Source organism: Oreochromis niloticus, linkage group LG9 (assembly GCF_001858045.2).
Source record: "Oreochromis niloticus isolate F11D_XX linkage group LG9, O_niloticus_UMD_NMBU, whole genome shotgun sequence".
Taxonomy (NCBI): Eukaryota; Metazoa; Chordata; class Actinopteri; order Cichliformes; family Cichlidae; genus Oreochromis; species Oreochromis niloticus.
Window position 1 is genome coordinate 30,781,940 of NC_031974.2, and position 10,580 is coordinate 30,792,519.

The window sequence follows — 10,580 nt, forward strand, 5'->3', positions numbered from 1 at the left end:
TGCCTTTATAAGTAGTGTATTATAAGGTTGCCAACACATGTGACACACATCTTTGTGTTGTGTCAGATTCTACATTTGAGCATTAGCAGAGGTCTAAATCATGCACTCCAAGAATCTGGGGAACTGAGGACCCGCTGCATGAATTTGCAATAGTGATGTTCCCAGATCAACAGCGAAAACAGTATGTGTGTAGCACAAGAATCATCGATAGCTAATGTTGCATGTTTCATCTTGTCTGTGCTCTTTCAGCTCTCTACAAAGCTGTTTTCATCTCTAGATCTTTCCTGTTTTCGTTATGAGACAACTTTTCGGCATTAAATACTGTCTAGACTAAAGTACACGAGCCTTTACTTTTAAACAGTTTTTCAGCCCATTTGTTTTCAGGGGTAAAATTCTGGTTTTATAACATAATGTTATGTGTTATGCAGTGCAGTATCGAACGCTGCACTGAGGTCTAGCAGGACAAGCACAGAGACGAGTCCACTGTCAGAGGCCATAAGAAGATCATTTGTAACCTTCACTAAAGCTGTTTCTGTGCTGTGATGAGCTCTGAAACCTGACTGAAACTCTTCAAATAAGCCATTCCTCTGCAGATGATCTGTTAGCTGTTCGACAACTACTCTTTCAAGGATTTTTTAAATTAAAGGAAGGTTGGAGATTGGCCAATAATTACCTAAGACTGCTGGGTCTAGAGATGCTTTTCAAGTAACGGTTTAACTACAGCCAGCTTGAAGGCCTGTGGTACATAGCCGATTACTAGAGATAGGTTGATCATATTTAAGATTGAATCATTAATTAATGGCAGGACTTCTTTGAGCATTCTTGTAGGAATGGGGTCTAAAAGACACGTTGATGGTTTGGAGGAATTACTGAAGTTAACTCAGAAAGATCAATTGGAGAAAAAGACAAAAGAAGAAATGAATATCAATGGTACTGAAAGTAGCTGTAGATAATGTTACATCTGTGAGATGATTATGAGCATTTTTTTTTTCACTAGCAGGGACCACATCCTTGGTAACGATGGGCGATGAGGGATGAGGAAGTGTGAATAGTGCTGCGGTTTGGGGAAGGGCTTGAAGGGGACTGGTGACGGCTCTCGGGCCGGGCAGATCCCCATGTACTAACGAGAAATAAATAGAGGAAAGGAAGAGAGGACAGGAGAAGAGGAGAAGAGAGGAAAGAAAAGGGGGGAAAGGGGGGGGCATGAAAATGAGAACAGCAGGTATTGGAGAAGGGGGGTTTTTATAGCCTGAGGCCGGAGGGGGCGTGAAGGAGGAGTGGTCCCGCTCCTGAAATTCAGATGATATCTCCACCTAATGGTTAAAAATTATTTGTGAAAAAGTTCATGAAGTCATTACTAGCTAAAGTGTAATGTAAATTTCTCCCTTTATCAGATTACAATCCAAAATATACATTCCAAAATATATATACATATATATGACTAAATGTGTAAAAAAAAAAAAAACAAGGAAAAATTAAACAAGGAGGTACACAAGCTCTATTCAGCTTTATTTTAAACAAAATCACAGACAATTCTGTCACTTTGTAAGCAATGACTTTAAGCAGATTAAAAACATTTAAGACATTTTACTTGCTGCTAAGTCATTGAAGTCCAGGAGTTTAATGAGGAAAAATAAACACAGACACTCATATGTACACTAATTAGAACAAGGGCAAATAAACCACAAACACAGGAACACGTGTCTAAAACTTTGTCTCTTTCAATGTCCAGAGTCTTCAGCACACATAATGAGCCTAGACACAGGAGCCAGTAAGTGCAGACACACACTGACACATTAACACAAACATTGTTACAAGTCAGATTATCATGCAATGACATTCATTACCAGATCTCTCCAAAAAATGAGGCATTGGATGTGCATTCATGTGCTGTCGGGATCACTGGATGAAGTGTAAAGGTATCAGTGTATCAGTGTGACCGTTCTTTAAGTCACCACACAGCCCGTGACTTAAAGAACAGTGAGGAAAACAAAAAACCTGAGCTCGTTAAGGACTTTAGAGACAAAGTGAGAGATCTACATCACTTTTATCCAGATATATTTTAAAAAATATTAATTTCCAATGTTCATTTTTAAGTACACATATTCACTGATTTCTGGGCTGGGAGATGCAGGCCTCAGTCTGATCTCAACACTTGATGTGCAACAATTTGTTTTCTACTTTTGTGACATAATGTAGATCAAGTTGTAATGTTGAAAGATTTTAAATACACTGGGAATCACTACGGATCCAAATATTCAGCTTCTTGGATATTTAGTGATTGTGCAGGTATTCATGTTTCAATTTCATAAATCAGATGTTTTTCTAAAACGTACAAATATAAACCACCTCAGCCTGGGTTCCTGACATTCCTCAATCAGACCACTGATCACCACACTTTAGAATAGAATAGAATAGAATAGAATAGAATTCAACTTTATTGTCATTGCACATGTCACAGGTACAGGGCAACGAAATGCAGTTTGCATCCATCCAGAAGTGCTTTAGCCATGATATAGATATATTACAATATATATTAGCAATAATATAGATATGTTGTGGAGGTAAACACAGACGACACGCGGGTGGCTAGCGGGTCGAGAGAGGCCACCACCTGGTGATATTTCATGTCGTCAGCCGAGATGCCACGAAGGGCGAACTGAGCCTCCATGTGCACGAACCACGACGGGGGATCGTGAAGCCAAAAGTCCGGCAGCTCGAGCGGCACAGCAAACGCAGCTGCAGCCGGAGGCAGAGGGCTGGCGGCTGCTGATGCATCCAGAGCGGAGTCGGTGCCACCATCGGACTGCAGCATGTTCGAGTCAGGGGTCACCAATGTGGAGGTAAACACAGACGACACGAGAGCTCTCGATTAACACTCCTCGTTTATTCCTCATCACCACACAACTGAACACTTTTCCCTCCAAAACATAGCAACAACACTTCCTGAGAACTGGGTGTGAGTGGAGCCCTCCAGTGGTCCACCACAATGTAAGTATATTACAGAAATGGGTATGTTATAATGTACACGGTATGAAGTATGTTATGAATATGCTATAACTATAAGTATGTACAGGCTGTAGTGAGTACAAGCTATGTACAGGCTATGAACAGGATATAAATATGAAAAAAACTATACAGAATATGAAATAAAAAACTATACAGAAATATGAGATATACAGTTATACAGAAATGTGAACTATGCAAGTTATAAACAGTTGAAGGATTAAAAATTATTGTATGTACAGAATGATTATTTACACAGAACTATACAATAGTGCAGTTAAGATAAGTGAGATATGTGGATAATTTCTACAGAGGCTATATAAAGTGCTAGTGGTTGTGAGTGGTGGTTCAGTCCATGTTATTATTGTGTGTTTGAGGGTACAGTTGTCCATTGTGTGTGTGTGTGTGTAGGTGGTTGTGGGTGTGTGTATGTTCAGTCCATGAGTTTAACGTGGGTCAGATGTCAGGAGGCAGAATTCAGGAGTCTGACAGCTGTGGGGAAGAAGCTGTTCCAGTACCTGGTGGTCTTAGTCCGGAGGCTCCTGTAGCGCCTCCCAGAGGGCAGGAGGGTGAAGAGTCCATGTGATGGGTGACTGGGGTCTTTGATGATTTTCCCAGCCCTTTTCAGACACCACTTCCTGTAGATGTCCTTTATGGCAGGAAGTGGTGCTCTGGCGCTGGGCAGTTTTCACGACCCTCTGCAACGCCTTCCGGTCCGAGGCAGAGCAGTTCCCGTACCAGACTGTTATACAGTTGGTCAGGATGCTCTCGATGGTGCAGCGATAGAAGTTCACCAGGATGTCTGAGGACAGGTGGTTCTTCCTCAGAGTCCTCAAGAAGAGGCGCTGGTGAGCCTTCTTGACCAGCTTGGAGCAGTTGGTCGTCCAGATGAGATCCTCGGAGATGTGGACTCCCAGGAACTTGAAGCTGTTCACATGCTCCACAGCCGTCCCGTTAATGTGGATGGGTGGATGTGGGTCAGCATTCCTCCTGTAGTCCACGATGAGCTCCTTAGTCTTCTCGGTGTTAAGCAGCAGGTTGTTTGTGTCGCACCACTCAGCCAGACGATCCATCTCCTCCCTGTAGGCGGTCTCATTGTTGTCACTGATGAGGCCAATCACCGTGGTGTCATCTGCAAACTTAATGATGGTGTTGGAACCATCAGCAGGTCTGCAGTCGTGGGTGAAGAGGGAGTAGAGGAGAGGTTATCCAGCCGGACATGTTGGGGGCGGTTGGTCAGGAAGTCCAGTAACCATTTGCAGATGAGGGAACTGATGCCCAGGTCTGTCAGTTTCCTGATGAGTTGTGAGGGGTGGATTGTATTGAACGCTGAACTGAAGTCTATAACATCCTCTGTGCTCCTGTTCTGGCGGTATGCGAATTGGTGGGGGTCCAGGGTGGGGGGGAGACAGGATTTGAAGTGTGCTAAGACCAGCTGCTCTAAGCACTTAGTGATGATGGGGGTGAGTGCTACTGGGCGGTAGTCATTGAGGCTAGATGGGTTGGAGTTTTTGGGTATCGGGACGATGGAGGTGGATTTGAAGCAGGCCGGTACCACAGCGTGGGCCAAGGACAGATTGAATATGTCTGTGAGCACTCCTGCAAGCTCCCCAGAACACGCTCTGAGAACACGCCCGGGGATGCCATCAGGACCTGCAGCCTTGTGGACATTGATCCTGCTCAGCACCGCTCCTATATCGGTGGGGGAGAGAGTCGGAGGTTGGTGGTCTGGCATCATGTCTGTTTTGGTTGTGGTTGTGGGGTTCCCTCGCTCAAAACGAGCATAAAAGTTGTTGAGCTCGCTGAGGAAGGAGACATCAGAGGATGTGGGGGAGGGTTTGGTGGTCCTGTAGTCTGTAATGGTCTGGAGTCCTTGCCACATGCGTCGGGGGTTGGAGTTGGAGAAGTCTGGTACTTAACAACTTTGTTGCTTGACTGACGACTTTTTTTTCCTGCAGTCTTTGTTCTTGTTGTCCCATAGGAACACCTCAGAGCAAGGCACACCCTTCTCTCTCTCTTTGTACTTCAGCACTTTGTACTTCAGAACTGTAGCACCTGCAGTGCATCCAGAAAGTATTCACGGCACTTCACTTGTTCAACATTTTGTCATGTTACAGCCTTATTCTGTAACATGACATACCATACCATCTGAGAGATGATCAGAGGAAACAGGATGTACCCTGAGCTCAGTTCTGAGTGTCATGGCAAAGGCTGTGAAAAGTTATGTTAAGTTTATTTTTTTATTTTAAATACATTTGCAAGAATTTCAAGCAAACTTTTTTCATTTTGTCAATATGGGGTGTGTAAACCTGAGGTAAAAAATGAACTGAATTAATTTTGGAATAAGGCTGTCAAATCACAAAATGTGGACAAAGTGATGCTCTGTAAATACTTCCCGGATGCACTGTAGATTTTTTTACTAGAGGGTTTAAGGCATGAGACTTTCAATAATAATAATAATAAATTTTATTTATGAGCGCCTTTCAAGTCACCCAAGGACACTTTACAATAGAATAAAACACTTAGTAAAACAATGGCAGAATAAGAACAATAAAACAAAAGCACAAGCTAAAATTAACAAACAGTGGATTCACAGTGAATATGCAGATTTGAACAGATGAGTTTTGAGTTGGGATTTAAACTGGGGGAGAGAACCAATGTTTCTTATTTCTGGGGGTAGAGAGTTCCACAGCCTGGGAGCAGAGCAGCTGAAAGCTCTGCTTCCCATGGTGGTGAGGCGGAAGGAAGGTACAGCAAGCTGGATAGAAGAGGAAGATCGAAGTGAACGGGCAGAACAGGTAGTGGTTAACAGGTCAGAAAGGTAAGGAGGAGCGAGCTTATGAATGGCCTTGAAGGTGAGCAGAAGAAGTTTGAATATTATCCGGAATTTCACAGCAAGCCAGTGAAGTTCCTGAAGAACAGGGGTGATGTGCTGGTAGGAGGGGGTTCTGGTGATAATGCGAGCAGCAGAGTTCTGAACCAGTTGAAGCTTATGGAGGGATTTTTGGGGGAGACCATGCAGAAGAGAATTGCAGTAGTCAATACGGGAGGTAACAAGACTGTGGACAAGAATGGACGTAGACTGGGTGGAAAGAGAAGGAAGCAATCTGTTAATGTTACGTAGATGGAAGTAGGCAGAACGGGTGAGATTATTGATGTGAGATTTATAGGAAAGTGAACTGTCTAGGATTACACCAAGGCTCTTAACCTGAGGAGAAGGGAAAACTGTGGTTATCGATGGTGAGTGAGAAATGGTTCACCTTCAAAAGGTTGGATTTGGTGCCAATAAGGTGGATCTCAGTTTTATCCTCATTGAGCTTTAGAAAATTAGAGGTAAACCAGGATTTTAACTCGGATAGACATTCGGAAAGGGAGGAAGGTGGGAGGGAGGAATCAGGTTTGCAAGAGACATATAACTGGGTGTCATCAGCAAAACAGTGAAACTGAAGATCAAATTTGCGGAAAATGGTACCTAGAGGGAGGATGTATATTATGAAGAGAAGAGGGACTAAAACTGAGCCTTGAGGTACACCAGAGGTGACGGAGAATAGACGAGAGCGGAATGATCTTAGTTGAATAAACTGGGAACAGTCGAGGAGATATGATTGAAACCAGGCGAGGGGTGTGTCAGAGATGCTGAGAGAGGAAAGTCTGCTTAGAAGTACAGAGTGAGAAATGGTGTCGAAGGCTGAGCTCAGATCTAAAAGGACGAGAATGGTGAGAAGACCAGAGTCAGCTCCGATTAGAAGATTGTTAGTGACTTTAAGTAAAGCAGTTTCTGTACTGTGAGCGAAAACCAGATTGAAATCTCTCGTAGATATTATTATTAACCAGGTGTAAATGAAGTTGAGCTGCAACCACTTTTTCGAGTATCTTAGAAATGAAGGGTAAATTGGAAATCGGACGGAGGTTGTTAAAGTTGTTAGGATCTAAAGAAGGTTTTTTCAGTATAGGAGTGAATAGAGCAGTCTTGAATAAGGAGGGAACGATACCAGTGGTGAGAGAAGAGTGAATGATAGCAGAGATGAGTGGGAGTAAAGAAGAGAGGCAGGATTTCACAAGCCCCGTGGGCATGGGGTCAAGATGACATGTGGCAGGCTTTGATTTACATATGAACTCGGAAATATCAGATAAATCAGGAAGATGAAAAGTGGAAAACGGCTCAAAAAGGAGAAAAGGTTCTGGAGAGGGCGTAGACACAACATTTGATCTGAGTTGCTGGTGGATGTTATTGATTTTCGTAGTCCAGAACAGCATCAAGGAGTTGCAGGTTTCAGAGGAATAGAAGTGTGGTGGTAAAGCGTTGGGGGGTTGAATTAGTTTGTTGAGAACTGAAAACAGAGTCCTTGCATTACCCTCATAAGAACTGATAATACCAGAGTAGAAGCTTTGTTTGGCCTTGCTGATGGAGTCTTTATACTGAAGTACGTGGTATTTATAGATTTCTGAATCAACAGTTAAACCAGATTTCTTATATTTACGCTCTAGCTGCCGAGCTTTGGCCTTCAGAGCTCGGAGGTCAGAGGTAAACCAGGGAGCAGAGCGAGCGAAGGAAACAGAGTGGGTTTTTACAGGAGCCAGAGAATCAAGGACAGTGCGTAGACAATTATTATAATATAACAACAAATCATCAGGAGTAGAATAGAAGTCGGGAATCTGAACATTGTCCAAACTGGTAGTGAGAATGTCCATATCAATGTTCTTGATGTTGCGGAACGAGATGAGACGGGTTGGCTTGGTAGAAGAACAGCAGAGAGTGAGATTAAATGAAAGGAGGAAGTGGTCAGTTATGGGGATTTCAGTAGCAGAAAGATTGGAGGGAGTAAGACCAGAACAGCAGACCAAGGGTGTGTCCTTTAGAGTGAGTGGGAAAGTCGATAAATTGTTTAAATTCAGAGCCTTCGAGACAGGAGGAAGTCTTTGGTGAGCAGAAGGTCATTATTGTCCATGTGAATGTTGAAATCTCCCACCAAGATCACATTTGGGGAGAGAGATGAAAGATGGGTTAGTAGATTAGCGGAAGACAGGGTTAGGTTTGGGGGGGCGGTATACAGTAGCTATGATGGTGGGAATGGGTCCAGTCAGCTCACATGCAAGGACCTCTAGAGAACTAAAGGTATCAACATTAACTGGCAGGACTTTCAAGTGCTGGCGAAAGAAGATCGCGAGACCACCCCCATGACCTGAGCAGCGAGGTTTAGAAAGGTAAACAAACCCCAGAGGAGTAGATTCATTTAGCTGAGAAAAGTCATCAGGTTGTTGCCAGGTTTCAGTTAAGCAGAAAAAGTCAAACTTACGGTCAGATAGGTGGTCTTGGATGAGAGGTCCCTTACTTGTCAATGAACGAATGTTTAGAAGACCGAAGTTGAGTGGAGTAATTTCTTTTTTGCTAATCGCGGTGGGCGCCCTGGGCAGGTGGGCTAGAGATCGATGGTTGACAGCCCGATCAGGGTTCGTACGAGGGCGGCGAGTAGCAGACCAGAACGATTTAGTTCCATTGGAGTTATGGAAAATCCTGCAGGACCTGCGATGGATGTATCTCCGGCAAGGTTGGAAAGTGATGCCCGGATGGTAGTGGAGCTCTGCCGGCGACAGGAGCGATAGCTGCCCGCGAAGGGGCAGGAGCTCAGCGGCTGTATAGCGGAGCAGTCCAGCCGTAGGATGGTAGATGAGCGTCAGGAGAATCCAAAATAGTGCCGACCAGCTCAGGAACATCTTGGCCCACATCTTCGATTATGTGGAGGAAAAGGAGCCGAGCTGGCCGGAGCGACGAACAGGTAGGCTAAAATAGCTCAAACAGTTAAGCTAGTGCAGCTCACTGAGAAGAAGACGTGAGAACACATTCAGCTGAAATAACAGAAGTTGAGGACAAGCGTTGCAAATCAATCCCTGGCAGAGATCGATCTGGTCCTGAGTGTGAATGTCCCTGTTCATTCAAATCTGAATCCAAATAACCCAATTAATCCAAATAAATCCAAATAATTGAAAAATGTACCGGTGAATAGCGGCAGCCAGGCACGGCAGCCAGGCGCGCCAGCGTTCACTCAAGCTGGAAAAGACTTTTACCAATGAATTTCAGAAGAAGTCTCATGCCTTAAACCTTGAGGAAACTGTTCCTGTAAATTGGTGCAATATAAATAAACTTGGACTTGAATTGCCCAACACACTTTGCACCCGACCCCTACAGTGCCTTGTCTGGGGGCCAACAGGAGGATGGGCCCATGTCCCTTTTTCGGGCTGTGCCTGGCCACTAGACGCTCACCCTCAGGCACCCTCCCCAGGCCTGGCTCCAGGGTGGGGCCCCGGTAACCCTATCCCGGGCAGGGTGAACTGTTCCCTTGATTGTATACTTATAGGGGTCTTCTGAATTGCTCTTTGTCTGGTCCCTCACCCAGGATCAATATGCTATGCGAGACCCTACCAGGGAGCAAAAGCCCCCCAACAACATAGCCCCTAGGATCCCTGGGACACAAACCCCTCAATCACATAAAATCACATAATCATAAAGTAGTGGTTCACTGGACCAGCTCTTTACCCTCTAGAGGACACTTGAGGGTTCATGGGAGTTTGCTCAACCAGTCTACATGTGTTTTGATGACCTGGAGAAGGCACTCAACCGTGTCCCTCAGAGTGTCCTGTGGGAGGTGCTTTGGGAGTATGGCGAGTCTGGCCCACTCCTACGGGCCATTTGATCCTTATACAACTGCTGCTTGGTCTGCATAGCGAGCAATAATTCGGACTTGTTTCTGGTGGGTGATAGACTCCGCCAGGGCTGCCTTTTGTCAACGATTGTGTTCATAATTTTTATAGACAGAATTTCTAGCAGTAGCCAAGTGGCGAAAGGCTTTCACTTGGGTGGTCTCAGAATCTCATCTCTGCTTTTCATAGATGATGTGGTTCTGTTGGCTTCATCGGGTGATGGCCTCCAGCTAGCACTTGAACGGTTCGCAGCTGTGAAGCAGTGGGAATGAGAACCAGCACCTCCAAATCTGAGACCATGTGTCCTCACCCGGAAAAGGGTGGAGTGCCCACTCCAGGTCAGGGACAAGTTCCTGTCCCAAGTGGAGGAGTTTAACTATCTCGTGGGTCTTGTTTATGAGTGACGGGAAGGGAGCGGGAGATCGACAGACGGATTGGTGCTGCGGCTGCAGTGATGCAGACGGAGCACCGGTCTGTCGTGGTGAAGAGACAGTTGAGTGTAAAAGTGAGGCCCTCAATTTACCGGTTGATCTATGTCCCTACCTTCACCTATGGTCAGGAGCTGTGGGTAGTAACCAAAAGAACGAGATCGCGGATACAAGTGGCGGAAACGAGGTTTCTCCAAAGGGTAGCTGACCTCTCCCTTAGAGATAGGTTGAGAAGTACGACCATTTGGGAGGGATTCAGAGTAGAGCCACTGCACCTCCACATCAAAAGCAGCCAGTTGAGGTGATTCGGCATCTGACAAGGATGCCTCCTGGACGAGTTGTTCTGGGCATGTCCCACCAGGAGGAGGCCCCAGGGCAGACCCAGGACATGCTGGGGAGATTCTATGTCTCAGCTGGCCTGGGAGCGCCTTGGTGTTCCCCCAACAA